Below are 20782 nucleotides of genomic sequence, written 5' to 3'. Positions count from 1 at the left end.
TCAATCCAAGGTATCTAACCAACAGTATCTGAAAGGGGGAAAAACATTTTCGAAAAGTGAGCTAGGCTCAGTGTGTCCCAACATTACCATAAAAATTCAATAGGTACACTAAACAAATCATAGTCCATTAAGTCCCATAAAATTATACTGCAGTAAATCTCTTTACAAAGCGTTACCCTAAGGGAACATCTTAGGGCCTGAGAGCCTACCCAAGATAGATTTCGGGGCCGTGGGGCCTACCTAAGAACACATCTTAGGGCCGCAGGGCCTACCCGAGAATGATCTCAGGGCCGCAGAGCCTACCTAAGAGTCACATTAGGTCCGTAAAATTTTCCAGCTTGATCAGAGCTGTACTTTATAAATTCGTATTCCAAAAATTTAATTGCACCGTGTTATAAATTCCATAATCCATAAACATGGTAATCATATACCATTTCAAAACAAATATCAGATAACAGTCATAATCCATAAATCATCACATTAAATCGGTGCATCAACAAATCGGAAACCAAAGAATTCAGTGTACCACATATTAAAACAAATAAAACAGTTCAGTAATAAATAGGAAACACACCTCGATAATAGTTCAATCGTGGATCTACTGATTGCTGGTTTCACCACGCTCTGCTACAGTTTTCGAACCTAATTTATAATATCACTATATTACTAATGGGTAACATAAATAAATCTCTAAAATCATAAAATTTACGAGTCTTACGAGTGAATACTGGTATACGTGGTTTAACTGATCTAGAAGAGTTGGGTCGAGCTATCGAACGATCCGGAGAGTCTCTTGTACCTTCAAACAATAATAATTAATCAGCCCCAAATCTTACTTAATTGTTCAAAGCTAGAATTCTTAAGTATATAAGCATTTTTCGGGTTTGACTATCATTTTGGGGTATTTCGAGTCTGAATTTGGCCAAACGGATTGCGGAATCGGAATCAGGACGTCGAAAAATATAAAGTATGACTTTTTGAAAATTCAGATTCTTGGTCAAAGTCAAAGTCAACCACTTTGACCGTAGATTTGGAGACCTTCGGATTCGAATTTGACAAAACGGACCACGGAAACGGATTCGGCACGTCGAAAACTATCAGGATAGGTATACTCGGAAAAGATTAACGGTCGTTTAATGCTCGGTCAAAGCCATTTTAAGTTTTGGTCAAAGAAAGTCAACGGTCAACGGTCAACGGTCAATGGTCGGGTCGACGGTCGGGTCGGGTCGGGTCAACGGTCGGGTCGGGTCAGACCGGTCAAACCGATTCAGACCGGTCAAACCGGTTCGAACCGGTTAAAACCGGTCAGAACCGGTTGAAAACCGGTCAAACCGGTTTCCAGCAGCCACTCGCCCTGCGGCGGCGCGTGTGGCGCGTGAGGCGTCCTCCGGGGCCCTAAAAATCCCGGAAAAATTTCTAAAAATTATTTTGAGCGATTTCAAGATACTTACAACGATCGGTTCAAATTTTTGAACGGCGGAGAGCTCGATTTCAAATCGGCCGAATCTTTGACTGCACCACCTCCTCACGCGCCGCCGTCTACGGCGGACAAGATTGACACCGGTGAACTCGGAACGGCACAAGGAACACGATGGTGCGGGAGGTGTCGTAAACAGAGCAACGATCAGTGGTGAATTTAAGATTTTCTCGGCGATAGAGCTAACAAAACCGTCGCTACTTTGACTGGAAATTCCCGACGTTTGGCCGCGTTTCGCTTCAATTAATTTGAAGGTTTTGCTCCTCGCTCGATGATGAACACAACGGTGGTTTCAAAACAACGATCGGAATTCGGACGGCGTCGGAATCGAGTTTGGAAGTTGTGTGCGTGAGTAAGAATTTCACAATTGTTTTCTGTTTTGAAAACAGAAAACCATTCATACGTTTATATGAAATTTTCTGCCGACACTAAAAGGAGTAATGCAGGGCTTGGTCCCTGAATTTCCTTTAACTTCTAAAATGGCCTAAAATTTTGAAAACTTTCGATTTAATCCTCAAAATTTTGCCAAATTACTTAATTAAATTTTTTTTTCTCTAAATTTTATTCCGGGTTGTTACATGCCAATTGGGAAAAGGAGAACTTGCTAATCTAACAAATAGTTTTCATTTTATTGACAATAAAAATGAACCAAAACCCTGAACAACCTTCAATTTTGGTATGGAATTGACTTTGATCTGAGCAGGTTCCCTTTCTCGAACTCACTTGGTATGGATACAAAGGAAATTCTCATAAAATCAATAAGTTTCTGTATGGAGGAAAAACCATCGGTCAGTAAATACCATCAAACAGAAAGAATGAGAGAAACATTCACCAAATATATCCCAACATGTTATTTTCGATGGAAATCAACAGTCCCACAGAAGTTCTAATAGATTAGTATCCTTTATGTTGGAAGCTTCTATGTTCCATTTCATGTAACAGCTGAGGCATGTATACAATAAAATAAAAAAATATCATACATTTTTCTAGAATAGAAATAAAGGGCAAAACTCAAAAGGTAGAAAAAGACTACCTTAGCATCTTCATAAGTTGACATGTAACCAATAGATACTCTAACCGCTCCAGTTGGTTTTCCATTTATTACATCATTGTCATCCCAACAAACATGCCCAGCCTGAACTCAAAGCAAAGCAAAAGTAAGACAATCATGCAGTAGGAATAGGTAGGGTAGAATGAAACAAGAACAATAAATGGTTGCTGTTGCAAAATAAACTCTAAAAGGGGAGGAAAATATCCTTCATGCAGTCATGTCCTAAAGAAAACTCACTCGTTTTCCTGTTCGCTCTAACAGTCCACTAACTTCTCCAGTTCCATAAAATGAGGTACCAGCAGGAAGCTTAACAAGAAGCAAGTCCACCAGATCAGTTAACAAATAAAGTGAACAAGAGAAGAGACTTAACTCTAAAAGAAAAAAATACATTATCAAAGTGAAAACAGAATATGCTGAATAATAAATGCACAATGGTTTGCCGAGGCAAAATATTCTAAAATGCAAAGCAGTATTAGACCTCAAGTTTGACAATTTGTTGTCCTAGACGACACTCAAAGGAAGGGATATACAAAGGAGCCTTGTTGCTCAGAATTGGTACATCCCATTTTTCATTTTCGACAATCCAATAATTTCGCAACAAAAAGTTAAAACCAGAAGCAAGACTGAATATGATTGAGAGAAGCAAACAATCAAATAAACTGAGGCATGCTGTGACAATTAGGGAAATCATTTCAATCCATTCAGATCCACAACCAAACCCCAACCCCTAATTCAGTTATTAACTTATCAACAATTCAACACCATACCTATGAACATTGAACAAGATTAAGCGCATTCAGAGCTATAAATCTCCGAGAAACCACAACAAATATGGGATTTTGAACAATGGGGAATCGATCAAAACAATCCCTAACCTGAAATAAGCCCGAAATATGAACTGGGTCGGTTGAATCTCCCCACTTTGGACCCTGGAATCAAAGACCTGCTAACAAAGAAAGTAAACCCAGATTCAGGAACATGCACATTCAGGATTTAAACGATTCAAGAGAGGGAAAAGGGTGGTAATGGGTGAAGAAAATTACCTTCGGTGAACTTGATAAAGGGTGCTTCGAAAGAGGGGTAGGCGCAAGAGCTGCCATTGAAATCAGATGGATCTTAAAAAAAAGCTAAAGAAAAATATAAGAGAATAATGAAGAGTGCTTTGGTGATGAAAAGGAAATGAAGGAATTAAAGGAAGAAACAATGAAGTTTCGGTGTGGAGCAAGGGACGGGAGAAGGAATTTCAAAATCAGTATGGAGCAAGGGACGAGAAAAGGTGGAAAATGACTTACGGATTTCCAAACAGTAAGTCATTTACAGTGTTTTTCCTTAAGTTTTCCGTTGACTGGAAAACAACTTACATTGACCTTTTATTTTATGGGAACCAAACATAGGAAAAGAGGCCAACCAAACAGACCCTAAATGATTCTAAGACGAGCATATCAGCATAAAATGCACAATAATACGAAAGGCATGTTTAATAGAATAACCATGAAGAATACTAAAATGATCTTATCTTACTGTAAGATTTTTGGCTTTCTGTGATGAACAATATTCGTTTGTGAAATTAGAGTCATCACTCAATAATAAATTATAAAGCTTCTCAGTTGTGCAAGGAAATACATCCTGCAGGAAACATTCATGAATCATAAGCATAGAAATTCACATCATAATAAAACCCACAAAGGCAGAAAAAGATAGGATGCATACATTGTAGATACCAACTAGAACCTGTTCTTTGATGAAAGGTATTTTTTCAGTTTTAGGTTTAGATTCTTTATCTGGAGGAGTTCGATCTTGCCTTCTACTACTGCTCGCACGCAATGCTGATGCTGCTCGCTCCTACATGTTGGCAAAATAAATCAAATAAATTAAATTTTGATCTAATTAGTTGGTTTAAAGGGGGGGAATTAACATAAATACAAGCAAACAAGGATTGAGACCAGAAACAATCATTTTGTGGATATAAAAGCAAAAAGTTCAGAGCTGTTGTAGTATTTGCATTCACAACCAATTGTATTCACCCTGCACATTCTCATTGATCTAACCATGTAACTTTGTTTCCTGGGTAGTTGAAACACATCATTGGGGTATATCGCAGTTGGAACACTGCCTCCTAAACTGTATTGTATCAATTCAGTTAAGGACTTCTCTTTATTATTCAGCTTTTACAATCTCTCCAGCCACATATTCCCATCTGTTCTTGTTTCTTTTATAATTTTAATCCTACTCGCTGAACACAAACCAGCATTTCCCTACCTCTTCAACTTATATAAATAACATTTCCCAGCACCAATATTTCCCAGTCTCGATCTTTACCCCCTTTCTTTGAGCTCCCACAGTATTCTCAAGTTCTTCAATCCATCACAAGCTAAATTCTTCCTTTTTCACCCAATTTAGTGAATTCCTATTACGGAAGTACATATATATATATATATATATATATATGGCTTCTTCAAAATGCATTTACAATTAAATTCTCCTCTCTCACAGTAGATGGAGAAAACAATAAGAATAAGATTGTTTCAGCACTAGTTGAATATCAAAGGCCATCTTTTTGGGGAGAAAGAAAAGCCTTCAGCTATTAATTTTCATTGTTTCTAAAGATGAAAGGAAAACTAATTTTCTGTCCATATAAAAGTGATAATAAAAAATCAGGAGTGAAGTTCTGCAAAAGAAAGAATCAAATAAGAAGTAACAGATCACAGGGACATGCAAAAAAAACCTTCTTCTCAGCTTCCAACATTGCATGGTGGTTTTTTGTTGCACGCTGTTATGCTCGTACTGTGTGGTTCCTGTTCCAAAATGATGCAAATTTATACCTGAAAAAATAAGAATATAGAAAAATAAACACACCTTTACTCAATTCATGTTATAAACAGTCTCACTCATGCAATTAGGTTTACTCCTTACAATGTAATAACCTTAATATGGTTTTAAAATGAAAAGATTTCTGAATGGGAAACTGTAGAAAATGGGGGAGGGGGGAATCGACCAGTACAAACGACAAAAATAGAAATACGTATAATTTTAAATGAAAAAGAAGAGTGGTCCTTCAGAATGTGAATCAAATAAGAAGTAACAGATCATAGGGAAAACATGCAAAAAAACCTTCTTCTCAACTTCCAACATTGCATGGTGGTTTTTTGTTGCACGCTGTAATGCTCATACTGTGTGGTTCCTATTCCAAAATGATGCAAATCTGTACCTGACTCTACCTGAAAAAATAAGAAGATAGAAAAATAAACACACCTTTACTCAATTCATGTTATAAACAGTCTCACTCATGCAATTAGGGTTACTCCTTACAATGTAATAACCTTAATATGATTTTAAAATGAAAAGATTTCTGAATGGGAAACTGTAGAAAAGGGGGGAGGGGGAATCGACCAGAACAAACGACCAAAATAGACATACGTATAATTTTAAATGAAAAAGAAGAGCGTTCCTTCAAAATGTGATATCACTGCATCTTTCTTTAATGGAAAAAAAACTTTTCTTATTCAAGAATATAATTGAGCACAAAATGCAAAACAACCATTGAAATAAAATTAATACAAAAAATTAATGAAAAAATGTAATTTTTTTATATGACTTAGTATTTTTCACGTGCCAACAAAGCACCACAAGATTGGTAGAGAAAACCTTTTGCCAGCAGTTCACCACCAAAGCGATACAAACTTGTAGGAAAGACGGCACGAAGCAGCATTGTTAAGTATCATGTAAAGCAACTAGCCATTGGAATAAAAATCCTAGAAACAAGAAAGAACTAGCGTAGTGTGATATGTGATAAAAATAAAGTTATAAATGTTCTAGCTGAATGAGAAAACTTCTCCGGAATTTCTGAGGTCCAAAAAATCTTATATTTGAGATTCGTTGTTATGTCTAAAGCTAAAATAAAAATAATAAAAATCAGAATCGAAGTTTATGATATGAAATGCTAATAGGAAGAGAATATTTTTCTTGAGAAATGTAGACCTAATATATATAATCTTTGTAAAACATAAGTGTCATAACCATTTTTTTTTAAAACAATTAAATATTATTTTTAAAAACAATTATGACTTTAATTTGGAAAAATGGGTGATTTTGCATTGATTTGAATAAAATTAAAAAGAGTCGCCATCAACCTTTGGGTTAGGTAGGTCGAATACCTAAAAACGTCTTTTAAAACAATTTTAAGAAAAATCATTTTTTAAGACAAGATTCGGTCTGCGTTACCAAAGATTCATTTAAATGGATTCGGGAGTCGATTACGTGCGGGGAAGGGTAAGCACCCCACAACGCCCAAAAACTGGTACTGTGTCGCTTACATGTTGTCGTAAAATGGTGGAAACTATAAATCGAATATAAAGTTAAATTACGATCCATTTATTGAAATTTAATTAATTTACTTCGAGTTAACTATTTAAAGAAAATCCTTTAACTCGATAAGAAATCTTGAAATTTGCAATCCTCCGTCGGGAAAGCTATTTCAACTATTTCTCTTTTGTAAAAGAATATTCTACCATTGATTATGTAAAAAAAATTGCGAATCAAATATAACTAAAAACGATGTTTACATACGGGTAAATTGATTAACTAAAAACGTGAATTGAATACAAATTAAAAATTTGAAATTTACATTCACATAAAATAAAATAAATTGTCACTTAAAATAACACACATTGCATCGTTTGAATAAATTAATTAGCAAAATATACTCGACTTATTTCAAGTTTCTATGTCGTTAAAATGCCGTACCGGATCACACCACTTCGATCAAGTGGTACTTTCCACGCCCATTCTACGCATACGTGTTCTTGAAAATATAATCGAATATTTCTTACATAGATAAAGATATAATGAAAATAAATGTAATTGGAAATACAAAAATAAAATATTTACATTAAATGAAATTGAAAACATTATTTACATAATCCAAATAATTAAGTAATGAGTAAAATACACATCCATACATAAATGTCTAAAAATAAATTAGTAAATATTACAAACCAAAATTAATATAAAACATTTAAGAGGCTAAAATAATATAAACAGAAACTTAGGAGGCTAAACAGCAAAAACAGAAAGTTAATGGACCAAAAAAAACACTAACCGAAATTTAAAGGACTAAATAAAAAATAAAAATAATTTAGAGCCCATATCACAAACATTAAACAGTCAAATACTAGAAGTGAAAATAACCCAAAAGTAAAGCTTATGACTAAATTGAAATTTCACAGAAACATGGAGGATCAAATAGTAATTAGATAAAATGTCAGACAGTGACCAAAATAGAACATTTGCAAGTATGATGGCTGAATTCAAACATCCACAAAATATCACAATACAAGAACTTAGGACTAGACTGAAACTATTACAAACATAATGTCTAAAAGTCAAATATTCACAAAAATGACATAACATACATTAATAGGACTAAAATAAAATATTTAAAAATGGGATGGCCAGATTCGAATATCAAAGAAACATACATGAAATATTAAATCAGTGGCTAAGATGTAACATTTAAAAATATTGAAACCAGAACCAAATATAAACCAAAAAATGTTATAATACCTAGGATAGTGACTAAAATGAACCTAAAAGAAAATTTAAGCCTAAATCAAATATTAATCCCAATCGAACCCACAAGCCAACATAAAGGACCGAAATGAAAAGGATACAAAACAGATGACCAAAATCATAAACCTCACCGAAAATAAAAACTAAGAACAAAGATGGACTAAAATAGAAGGCAACCCAGTTTAAAGACTAAAACATAAATGTTAATAAATTCCATTAATATACATACAATGATCAAAATAAAATTAATCACAAATCAATAAACCTGAATAGGCATAAAACCAAACTAACATTACAGAAAATTTAAGGACTGAAATAAACATTTCACAAATTCCAGGCTTGATATATAAAAATTGTCATAAACATCAACACATATGTTAGGACGAAAATATAACAAGAAATAAAAAGGAGACTCAAATAGAAAAACTGAAACCTAAAAGACTAAATAGGAATTAAGCCATACACAAGCCAATGGCTAAAATAAAATATTCACAAATATAGTGACCAATGTCAAATATTAACAAAAATAACTTAACAAATAATAAAAGGACTAAAATATAAATAAGGAAACATCAGAATCTGAAATCAAATAAATGAAACTTCATTTAATGGCTAAATAATACGGTTACAAAGCATCAGGGACCAAAAGCGTAGTTACCCCATGCGTGAAATTACAGAAACCGTCCCCTCAAAACGACGCCGTTTCCCACAAGCTATAAATAGCCCAAATATCTCCTTGAACCGGCCATCTGTTTCATTTTCCCTTCAACATGAGAAAGGGAAGAGAGAGAAGAGGAGAGAGTGAGAGAGAGATATCTAGAAAGCTCTCTGGAAACGGCGAGATTCCGCCGTGCCGGCCGCCACTGACCGGCGGCCGCCGCCGTACGCCGGCGCCGAAGGGAGAGAAAACGACACTATTCAAAGCGTCTCCAGACCCTGAGCAAGGATCTGGCCTCCGTTTGGCCTAAAAGTGGCTCAATCACAGTGGATTAGGGGAGAAACCTTTCGGTTTCTCCACCTCCGGCGACCGGTTTTCATCGGTGTTCGACCAAGGTATGGTCTCTATTCTCTCCTCTTTTTCCTATCTTCTGTTTTTTTTTATGTTTTCTCTTTCTTTTTTTCTGAACCCGAATGGTCTCCCGTTCTTCTCTCTGTTTTTTTTTCGAATGCCCCCCTCCCCCTTTTTGTTGCTGCATGTACTTTTATCTTGTTTGTTGGGTGAGATGATGATGATATCTAGAATAGGGGTATGAGTCTCATTGATTTTGCAGGATTAAATCCCGTAAATATCGGGATTTAGGTTATATTTTATTTGGGGGTTTTAAAATTTGGGGAGTTGGTGCACTGTAGATGATAACTTGGGGTTGATTTGTTTTCTGATTTTTCACTGTAGATGACGATGGTGGCGCGGGAACGGCGGCTGGACCATCGGAGTGGGCCGGAACAGTGACGGCGGCGCGGCTGGAAGTCCAACAGAAGCGGCGGCGGCGGCTAAATATTTAGGGTTTTGAAACCCTAATTTTTGTTGGGCTCGTGTGATGGGCTCGGGTTAAGCCTAGGTTGGGCCTTGTTGTATTGGGCTTTGGCCTGCAAAAAAAATATGTAATAATAAATAATAATAAAATAATAAGATAACGATAATAATAATAATAATAATAAAATAACGGAAAAAAAAAAAAAAAAAAAAACCCGGACAAAAACGGGTGTCCACAGCTGCCCCTCTTTGCACATTCTTGTGTTAACAAGAATAGGGCAAAGACGACAAAAAAACACGTTTTTGTCTGGTTCTCCTCCTTCTTAAACTTAGCAATTGGATAATGTTGGTTGTTGGGGACGACACTGCTCATACGTGATGAAGAGTTCGGGTCGTCTAAGGGTGACATGGTTCCTACGTGATGAAGACATCTGGTCGAAGGATGACACTACTCATACATGATGAAGAGTTCTTGGCCATCTTAAGGTGATAACACGGTTCCTACGTGATGAGGACGGCTGGTTATCTATGGTTGACACGGCTCCTACGTGATGAGGAGATCTGATCTGGGGAATGACACGGCTCATACGTGATGAAGAGTTCTGGCCATCTAAAGGTGATAACACAGTTCCTACGTGATGAGGACGGCTGGTTATCTATGGTTGACACGGCTCCTACGTGATGAGGAGATCTGGTCAGCTGATGACACGGCTCATACGTGATGAAGAGTTCTGGCCATCTAAAGGTGATAACACGGTTCCTACGTGATGAGGACGGCTGGTTATCTATGGTTGACACGGCTCCTACGTGATGAAGAGCTCTGATCTGGGGATGACACGGTTCCTACATGATGAGGACGGCTGGCCATCTTTAGGATTTATGGTTTCAAGAGAAACCAAATCAAAGATTTGTTTCAAAAGAAAAACAAGCTCAAAGATAATGTGTTTCAAAAGCAACTGTCTCGAAAGAGACAAAATTCATTTCAAATGAAACAACTCAAAAGATTACGTTTAAAGGGAATTGTCTCAAGCGAGACAAAATTTGTTTTTAAGGGAAACATTCTCAAAGATTGGTTTTTCATGGGAAACCGCCTCAAATGAGACAAAATTCATTTCAAGGGAAACGATCTCAAAGATGTTTGTTTGTTTCAAGGGAAACAAATTCAAAGATGGTAAATTTTGTTTTCCAAATAAACAAACTCAAAGATTTTTCTCAAAGAAACTGTCTCGAGAGACACAAACTTTTGTTTCCAAAGAAAGAGATTCAATGATTTTTTTTAAAAGAAATTGTTTTAAGGGATAAAACATTGTTTCCAGAGAAACAAACTCAAAGATGATCTTGTTTTAAGAGAAAATGTTTCAAGAGAAAATGTTTTTAATTGTAACGACCCAAAAAATGGTTTTATTTCAATTGAAACAAACTCAAAGATTTTGTATTTCTAGAGAAACTGCCTCAAGGGAGTCAAAATTTGTTTTAATAAAAACAATCTCAAAGGTGGGTAGTTTTAAAACAAATGGTCTAAACGATCTCAAAGGTTGGTATTTTCAAAAGAAGTTGTCTCGAGAGACAAAATTTTGTTTCAAAGGAAACAAACTCACAGATTTTTTCAAAAGAAATTGTCTTTAAGAGATAAAATTTTGTTTCAAAAGAAACATACTCAAAGATGAATCACATCTTAAGTGAGACCAAATTTGTTTCAAATGAAACAATCTCAAAAGTTAGTTTTTCATTAGAAACTGTCTCAAGAGAGACAACATTTGTTTTTAAAGAAATAGACTCAAAGATGATTTTGTTAAGAGAAACAAACTCAAAGATTTTCAAAATGAACATATTTAAAGATTTACTTCAAGAGAGACTGCCTCAAGAGATACAAAATTCATTTTAAGAGAAACAGATTCAAAGATTTTTTCAAAAGAAATTATCTTAAGAGAGACAAAATTTTGTTTCCAAAGAAACAAACTCAAAGATTTTTGTTTCAAAAGAAATTATCTTAAGAGAGACAAAATTTTGTTTCCAAAGAAACAAACTCAAAGATTTTTTGTTTCAAAAGAAATTATCTTAAGAGAGACAAAATTTTGTTTCCAAAGAAACAAACTCAAAGATTTTTTCAAAAGAAATTATCTTAAGAGAGACAAAATTTTGTTTCCAAAGAAACAAACTCAAAGATTTTTTCAAAAGAAACATCTCAAAGATTTTTTTTTTCACAAAATTGTCTCAAGAAAGACAAAACTTTGTTTCAGACTCAAGGATTTTTCACGAAATTGTCTCAAGAGAAACAAAACTTTGTTTCAAAATAAATAGACTCAAAGATTTTTCAAAAGAAACAATCTCAAAGATTTTTTCACAAAATTGTCTCAAGAGAGACAAAACTTTGTTTCAGACTCAAAGCTTTTTCACGAAATTGTCTCAAGAGAGACAAAACTTTGTTTCAAAATAAATAGACTCAAAGATTTTTTAAAAGAAACAACTCAAAGATTTTTTCACAAAATTGTCTCAAGAGAGACAAAAATCGTTTTAAAATCTCAAGTGATATCACTTTTGCTTTAAGTACCACAACCTTGAAATTTGTATTATGAGAGAAAATGATGTCTCAAGCGAGACAAAATTTGCTTTAAGATATAGTCTCAAATGAGACAAAATTTGTTTTTAGAGAAATTGTCTCAAGCGAGACAAAGTTTGTTTTTGAGAAAACGATCTCAAGTGAGATCAACTTTGTTTAATGTGAAACAAATTCGAAATTTGGATCTCAAAGGGAAAAGGTCTCAAGCGAGACGAAATTTGTTTTGAAAGAAATAACAATCTAAGGTGAGATTAATTTTGTTTTTAGTGAATCAAATTCAAAATTTGTATCTCCAAGGAAAAATGTCTCAAGCGAGACGCAATTTGTTTTAAAGAGAAAGTTGTCTCAAGCGAGACAAAATAAAATTTGCTTTTAAGAAAACTATCTCTAGCGAGACGCCACTTTATTTATATATATTTTTTAAAAGAAAATAATCTCAATAGCTCAAAGTTTGTCTATTGATTCCTGCATGTTGAGGAAACGTTTTCAGAAGATCTGATTGTTGACTTCAGGAAGCCAAATATGTGGATTGCATTGTTCTTTCAAGCTGAAAACATCTGGTTATTTCCGAGCTCTTATTTCCTGAAAAGATCAGAATGATGCATTTTTGACTACTCTCTAGGATGTTATGAGGGATGTCAATATGAAATTTATTTGATTTTTTTTATTGAATTTGTCCTCAAGAGAAAAATGTCTTTAATGCACCTGATGATAAATGTTTAATGCAACTATGTAACATGCATGTATGTGTTGATGTATGTATATATGTATGTATGAGTTTGATGTATATATGTATGTATGAGTTGATGTATGTTTCTCAATCTGTAAGGAGGATGGCTGCGAGAGCAGTCTTCACTCTATCATTGATTCAGCTTGTCTGCATTTCCACTAGGGTGTACTCCTGCAAACTTAGACCTGAGACAATTTGTTTTCCTTGCCCCATCAAATTTTGCCCCAAAAATTTGGCTTTCTTTTGCCCCAGCTTCGATCTTGAGCTTCATATAGATATATATTTTTTTGAATTCCAAGATACGCCTCCAGAGAGATTATCTTGTTTGAAAATGTTTTTCTTCTTCTTTTATTTTCAAAAGTCTGAAAATATCAATAGTTTTGAAAAATGTTTAATCAAAAGTTTTGAAAATATTGCTCCTTTCAAGGTTTCACAATTGACAAATCATAAAACAAGAGTTCATTGGATATCAAAGAATTAATTACTCTTTTAATCTTTCAATAAATTATAGCTATTTGACAAGTGTCAAGATCAATGCTATCTTTGAGAGATGGTTAAGTAAGGAAGGATAAAAAAGTCTCAAGTGGTTAATTTTGGTCAAGAGTATAGTGTTCTCATTTATTTGATGTTCTCTGATCTGATGGAGTAGCTTCTGTACTCAGCTATTGGAAGTGTTCTCTGACTCCCAACTCTCATGTTCTCATTCATGTTGTGTGATGCCTCATCAAGGGATTTGTGCAATCGTCTCCTATGTAATAATCTTCATATTCGAGCCGCCCTTTCAGGTTTTCAACTCGAATCCTCCTTTGGCTTCAAGACGTTACTCAGAATTTTACGTCTTTAACCCCCCTTTGTTATTTTTCTCTATCATGCATTAAAGATTTTTAGAAAATCTTTATAAGTAAAATATTAATCCTGATGAGCGGGATGAAATCTGAAGATAGTCTCTTCTGTTTAGAAATCCATGTATGATTAGAAGGGACTTTTTAGGCACGTAATGTGGGTCATGGTTCAGGGTAATGAAAGAAAGGGATAAAAGGCCCAAACATGTGTTTTAAGGGTATTTGAACCAAGGATCAATTAACTCTGATGCCTTTGATCTTGTTTTGCTCAATTTGAATCTACTCGCATGTCTTTCTCTTGATGTTTTATGATCTTCGAGTCAAATGATTCTAGAGTGATTGTGTTTGATTAATCTCACGATTTGAAGCTTAATGCGTCATTTGAGTCAAGGGACTCTTCGTCTGTATTCTTTATCCTCTTTTTGTTCTTTGCTTTTTCTTTGATTTTTGCTTTGATTTTTCTCTTTGCTCTTTGTTTTTTTCTTTGGTTTGATCTTTGCACTCTGCGTCTGGTTCACCTTTCGGTATCTCATTTGGATCAATTTTCTTCACTCAGATTTCCTTCACATTGCCCCCCCAGTGTGGAGGGTGATCCTTGGTTAGGGTTGAATCAAAAGAAAATATCATTCAGGCTCAAAGGGGACACAAGGGATATATTTTCTCCTTTTGTGAAGGGATAAAGAAAGAAAGCCGTTCATCATCTCATACACAGAAGTCCTTGCAGAAGAAGTATCCCTAGGGGGATAGATTTTCAAGATTAATTGTTTATTCACATGAAGAAAAATGTAATTAATGCATGATAGAATTATTTTGAATGAATTCTATTTTTTCTCTTCGCTTCTTGCTCTCAACATGTCTCAATTGCTCATGCTCGTCTTCAGAAAATTGATGCGAGATGCCCCACACTGTGTCTTCTTTGTAGAAAGGTTTAAGTTCAATTGAACATCCTGTACTCAATGTCTGTAGGTTTTATTGGTAGAAATGTTGGTTTTACGTCTAAGAAGACGATGATGACTTTATAGGCTCAAGGAAAGGTACGAGTATGACTTTTGTGTCTCAAAAAATAAATGCAGTGTTTCAAGGTGGAAAGAATGTTTCAAGGCCTTAAAGAGAGGGAATGTTTCAAGGTCGAAAAGAATATTTCAAGGTCTCAAAGAGATAGAATGTCAAAAATTGGTTATTTGGTAGTGACCAGGAATTATTTTGGGTAAAAATCGAGAGATTTTATTTTAAGGTTTTAGACAGGATAAAATAGGTCTAATCTTGCCATATGTCAAAAAATCTATAATTCTTGAAGAATTAAAAGAATATGTAATTCATTCGATATTCAAAGAACTAAAGATTAAAATTTGTTCAATTATTTAACCTTAGAAAGTAGCATCATTTCAGTCATCAAAGATTAAAAATATTTAAGCAAATATTGAAGAAAGAACAAAAACGAGTTCAAACAAAACAATCTCTATGGATGCAAGTGGTTGATGCAATGACTTCTCTGGCTTAGTATTAGGATACCCCTGAATAAATCATATTATGGATTTTGTGCTTTAGTGTCTTGCAGTTGTCAGTGGTATGCCCCGAGCTCCCAATATGATAGCTGCATATGGCGTTAATATCATGGCCTTCAGGATATGGGGTCTCTCTTGGTTTGGATTGAACTGGAGTCACAAGGTTCCTCTCAACTAGCATTGGGAGCGATTCTTCATATGTCATTGGGAGTGGATTGATGTGACAGAATGCCTTATGAGGTTTGGTCCCCAGATTAGCTAGATAAGATCCTTCAAATGTAATATCATCTCTTTCCTCATTGTCGGAATGACTAGTGCCTCCTATCTGGCCATTATTGGCTGCTCTTTCGATCATTTCTCCACACATGACAATGTCAGAAAAATTCTTAGTGGCAACCCCTATCATGTAGTCGATATAAGGAGATTGTAATGTATCTATGAATATAGTGATGAACTCTCTTTCAGTCACTGGTGGATGCACTTGAGATGCAATATCCCTCCATCGTTGTGCGCACTGTCGAAAACTTCATAATTCTTCATCCCCATATTCTGAAGCATTGTTCGATCGGGAGCCATATCAATCATGTGCTTGTATTGGCCCAGAAAAGCACTAGCCAAATCCCTCCAGGAGCGAACTTGAGAACGACTCAGTTGGTGGTATCACCTTGAAGCAGGTCCAATCAAACTGTCTTGAAAGCAGTGGATCAACATCTGATCATTGTTAGTGTATCCAGTCATTCTTCGAATAAACATCGTGAGGTGGGCATTGGGACAACTGGTTCCCCTGTACTTTTCAAACTCGGGCTTCTTGAATTTGGGCGGGAGCACCAAGTCGGGAACTAGTACTAGTTCTGTTGCATCCATCCCGTTGTGAGAATTTTGTCCTCTCATTCCATGGAGTGTCTCTCTGCACCACTGTTTCAAATTATCTGGGATCTCGTTCTTGGCTCTTCTCGTCGCTAGGTGACTAGAAATCCTGTTGGGCGAGATAATTGGTTGCGAACTAGCCTGTGCTTTCACACCTTTAACTGTTTCACGGGTTAATGAAATCTTTTCTTTACCTTTTTCTTGGTTGAGCTCAGCCATCTTTGCTACCATTTGGTCAACTAGGTCTTTTTGGTTTTGCAAGATACAATCCACGGTGGTCTTTTGCATCTGCTCCATTTTAACCTCCCACTCAACTTGCATCTTTTGCAAACTTTCGTTCAGCTCTTTCTTTAATTCCTCAAATTTTGCATCCATTCTCAGTACTGTGTGAATGCAATTGCACAGTTAAAAGTGCTTCCTCAAAGTTTCCAGCAAGGTATGATTAATGCATGTAAACATGCTTAAATGAATGTTATGCAAAATGCAACGATGCAAATGCAAATGCAGAAATGTGGATCCCAACAATGAATATTTTAGAACAATTTTCACCAGAAATAAAAGTTTTCACATTACAAGATAGTCCACTTTACAGACTTGACTTCTCTTAAATGTTGAATCTGAAATGGGTCGCTGCTTCATCTGGGATCTTCATCCTTGAAAATGATGCCCCTCAAGCGTTTTGTAAACAGACTCTTTTAACACCCCGGCGATGCTGAAGTCAGTGCATCACTCTTCGATGAATAACGTCGGAACGATCGTAAATAATAATCTACTGCTGGATTAATCCCCAGACTTCAGTCTTAAATGTTGCACGATCTTCGAGCTCACTGCTTTGTCTCGGATCTTTGTATTTGGAACTGATGCCCCTAAAACAATCTGTAACCTAACTCTGTTAATGCCCCAGTGGTGCGGAAGTCAGTATGCCGCTCCTTGATAAATAGCGATGAAATGATCGTAGATAAAAATCGACTGCTGGATCACTCATCGGATCAGTGGCTCATCATTTTAGTCTCGAACGTTTCACGATCGTCTTGAGCAAGTCTCCTTCTCGTACTCTGTGCATTTCTTTTTAGCCTTCGGTGCATGTCTGTGTACGCGACTGCTTGGTTGAAAACTTTTATCTCTTCTTGTGAAAATTTTCTCTCGAATATCCCCTTGCTGATCAACATTTTCGCATTATGTTATGATGATGCAATGTAAAGAAGAATGAAAAAAACAAAAACAACAGAAAATAAATAAGTTAGTGCACACAAAGAAAATAAAAGAAATTGGTTAGTACAGGTAAGACAATCGATATAGTAACACCTACCCATCATGATATCTACCCGAGCATGCTTTAAATAGATAATAATCCTACCCGTACATGTTATCTACCCAAAATGAATAATTTCAAAAAATTGGTCCTAACCGCATGGTATCTAGTTCGTATGCTTTTATTCAAAAAGAAAACAAATTCTACGAGATTAAAACAAAAGATAAGAGTTTAGAAACACTCCTCCTTTGTGTACACCTAGTTTGGGTACCTACTGACAGACAAAGGTTCGGTATGACTATACCTAGGGTGATAGTTCGACGGTTCACTATATGCTTGGTTTCGGCTCTAACGGAAAAAAAAGGACTCGATGTCGGTGCCCCATTGGGCTGCCAAACCCTCTATCCTCACCCATTACAGGTTTCAAACGGAACGAGTTCAATTCGAGGGGATTCATTGCCTTATACCCGTACGAGGAATAAATCCCTACGAAGGTATAAGGTATGTATCCCATGGGTTATTTGCTAAAACTCATACGAAGAATAAATTCTTACGAGAGTAAAGCATTCACCCCGACTAATTTGGCTCGAAGCTCGTCTCTAGAGCTTATGTTATGCTAATGCGAGTGATGTGTGTGAGGAGGAACATACCTACCTTCGACCCAAAAGGAAAACAAAACACAGAAAAGATGATAAAATCTTGATAAAGCTGAAAGCCAAAAATAAAATGTTAGTATGCCAAAAACGAAGCAATTAAAAATTTCAATAAACGGATCATAAGTTAACTATGTACTAGAAATCATAATTTCCACCAAGACGACAATGTGTAAGCGACATACAGCTTGACTCTCTAAAAAAACTCCCCAGCAGAGTCGCCAAGCTGTCATAACCATTTTTTTTTAAAACAATTAAATATTATTTTTAAAAACAATTATGACTTTAATTTGGAAAAATGGGTGATTTTGCATTGATTTGAATAAAATTAAAAAGAGTCGCCATCAACCTTTGGGTTAGGTAGGTCGAATACCTAAAAACGTCTTTTAAAACAATTTTAAGAAAAATCATTTTTTAAGACAAGATTCGGTCTGCGTTACCAAAGATTCATTTAAATGGATTCGGGAGTCGATTACGTGCGGGGAAGGGTAAGCACCCCACAACGCCCAAAAACTGGTACTGTGTCGCTTACATGTTGTCGTAAAATGGTGGAAACTATAAATCGAATATAAAGTTAAATTACGATCCATTTATTGAAATTTAATTAATTTACTTCGAGTTAACTATTTAAAGAAAATCCTTTAACTCGATAAGAAATCTTGAAATTTGCAATCCTCCGTCGGGAAAGCTATTTCAACTATTTCTCTTTTGTAAAAGAATATTCTACCATTGATTATGTAAAAAAATTGCGAATCAAATATAACTAAAAACGATGTTTACATACGGGTAAATTGATTAACTAAAAACGTGAATTGAATACAAATTAAAAAATTTGAAATTTACATTCACATAAAATAAAATAAATTGTCACTTAAAATAACACACATTGCATCGTTTGAATAAATTAATTAGCAAAATATACTCGACTTATTTCAAGTTTCTATGTCGTTAAAATGCCGTACCGGATCACACCACTTCGATCAAGTGGTACTTTCCACGCCCATTCTACGCATACGTGTTCTTGAAAATATAATCGAATATTTCTTACATAGATAAAGATATAATGAAAATAAATGTAATTGGAAATACAAAAATAAAATATTTACATTAAATGAAATTGAAAACATTATTTACATAATCCAAATAATTAAGTAATGAGTAAAATACACATCCATACATAAATGTCTAAAAATAAATTAGTAAATATTACAAACCAAAATTAATATAAAACATTTAAGAGGCTAAAATAATATAAACAGAAACTTAGGAGGCTAAACAGCAAAAACAGAAAGTTAATGGACCAAAAAAAACACTAACCGAAATTTAAAGGACTAAATAAAAAATAAAAATAATTTAGAGCCCATATCACAAACATTAAACAGTCAAATACTAGAAGTGAAAATAACCCAAAAGTAAAGCTTATGACTAAATTGAAATTTCACAGAAACATGGAGGATCAAATAGTAATTAGATAAAATGTCAGACAGTGACCAAAATAGAACATTTGCAAGTATGATGGCTGAATTCAAACATCCACAAAATATCACAATACAAGAACTTAGGACTAGACTGAAACTATTACAAACATAATGTCTAAAAGTCAAATATTCACAAAAATGACATAACATACATTAATAGGACTAAAATAAAATATTTAAAATGGGATGGCCAGATTCGAATATCAAAGAAACATACATGAAATATTAAATCAGTGGCTAAGATGTAACATTTAAAAATATTGAAACCAGAACCAAATATAAACCAAAAAATGTTATAATACCTAGGATAGTGACTAAAATGAACCTAAAAGAAAATTTAAGCCTAAATCAATATTAATCCCAATCGAACCCACAAGCCAACATAAAGGACCGAATGAAAAGGATACAAAACAGATGACCAAAATCATAAACCTCACCGAAAATAAAAACTAAGAACAAAGATGGACTAAAATAGAAGGCAACCCAGTTTAAAGACTAAAACATAAATGTTAATAAATTCCATTAATATACATACAATGATCAAAATAAAATTAATCACAAATCAATAAACCTGAATAGGCATAAAACCAAACTAACATTACAGAAAATTTAAGGACTGAAATAAACATTTCACAAATTCCAGGCTTGATATATAAAAATTGTCATAAACATCAACACATATGTTAGGACGAAAATATAACAAGAAATAAAAAGGAGACTCAAATAGAAAAACTGAAACCTAAAAGACTAAATAGGAATTAAGCCATACACAAGCCAATGGCTAAAATAAAATATTCACAAATATAGTGACCAATGTCAAATATTAACAAAAATAACTTAACAAATAATAAAAGGACTAAAATATAAATAAGGAAACATCAGAATCTGAAATCAAATAAATGAAACTTCATTTAATGGCTAAATAATACGGTTACAAAGCATCAGGGACCAAAAGCGTAGTTACCCCATGCGTGAAATTACAGAAACCGTCCCCTCAAAACGACGCCGTTTCCCACAAGCTATAAATAGCCCAAATATCTCCTTGAACCGGCCATCTGTTTCATTTTCCCTTCAACATGAGAAAGGGAAAGAGAGAGAAGAGGAGAGAGTGAGAGAGAGATATCTAGAAAGCTCTCTGGAAACGGCGAGATTCCGCCGTGCCGGCCGCCACTGACCGGCGGCCGCCGCCGTACGCCGGCGCCGAAGGGAGAGAAAACGACACTATTCAAAGCGTCTCCAGACCCTGAGCAAGGATCTGGCCTCCGTTTGGCCTAAAAGTGGCTCAATCACAGTGGATTAGGGGAGAAACCTTTCGGTTTCTCCAC

General features: G+C 35.0%; 1 long non-coding RNA gene and 1 pseudogene across 1 annotated transcript; both read right to left on the bottom strand.

The window, feature by feature from the left end:
• LOC120168886 overlaps nucleotides 1-20782 on the bottom strand; it is a 179868-nt pseudogene that overhangs the window by 119373 nt on the left and 39713 nt on the right.
• Nucleotides 2119-3757, bottom strand: LOC120168900. Its single transcript, XR_005520615.1, has 4 exons — nucleotides 3572-3757; nucleotides 3296-3471; nucleotides 2511-2612; nucleotides 2119-2243 (listed from the first exon to the last, which is right to left on the bottom strand). It is a non-coding gene; the product is annotated as an uncharacterized LOC120168900 (long non-coding RNA).

The sequence above is a fragment of the Hibiscus syriacus genome, unplaced genomic scaffold, assembly GCF_006381635.1.
Source record: "Hibiscus syriacus cultivar Baekdansim isolate YM2019G1 unplaced genomic scaffold, ASM638163v2 tig00111741_pilon, whole genome shotgun sequence".
NCBI lineage: Eukaryota > Viridiplantae > Streptophyta > Magnoliopsida > Malvales > Malvaceae > Hibiscus > Hibiscus syriacus.
This window is presented reverse-complemented; position numbering and strand designations above follow the sequence as displayed.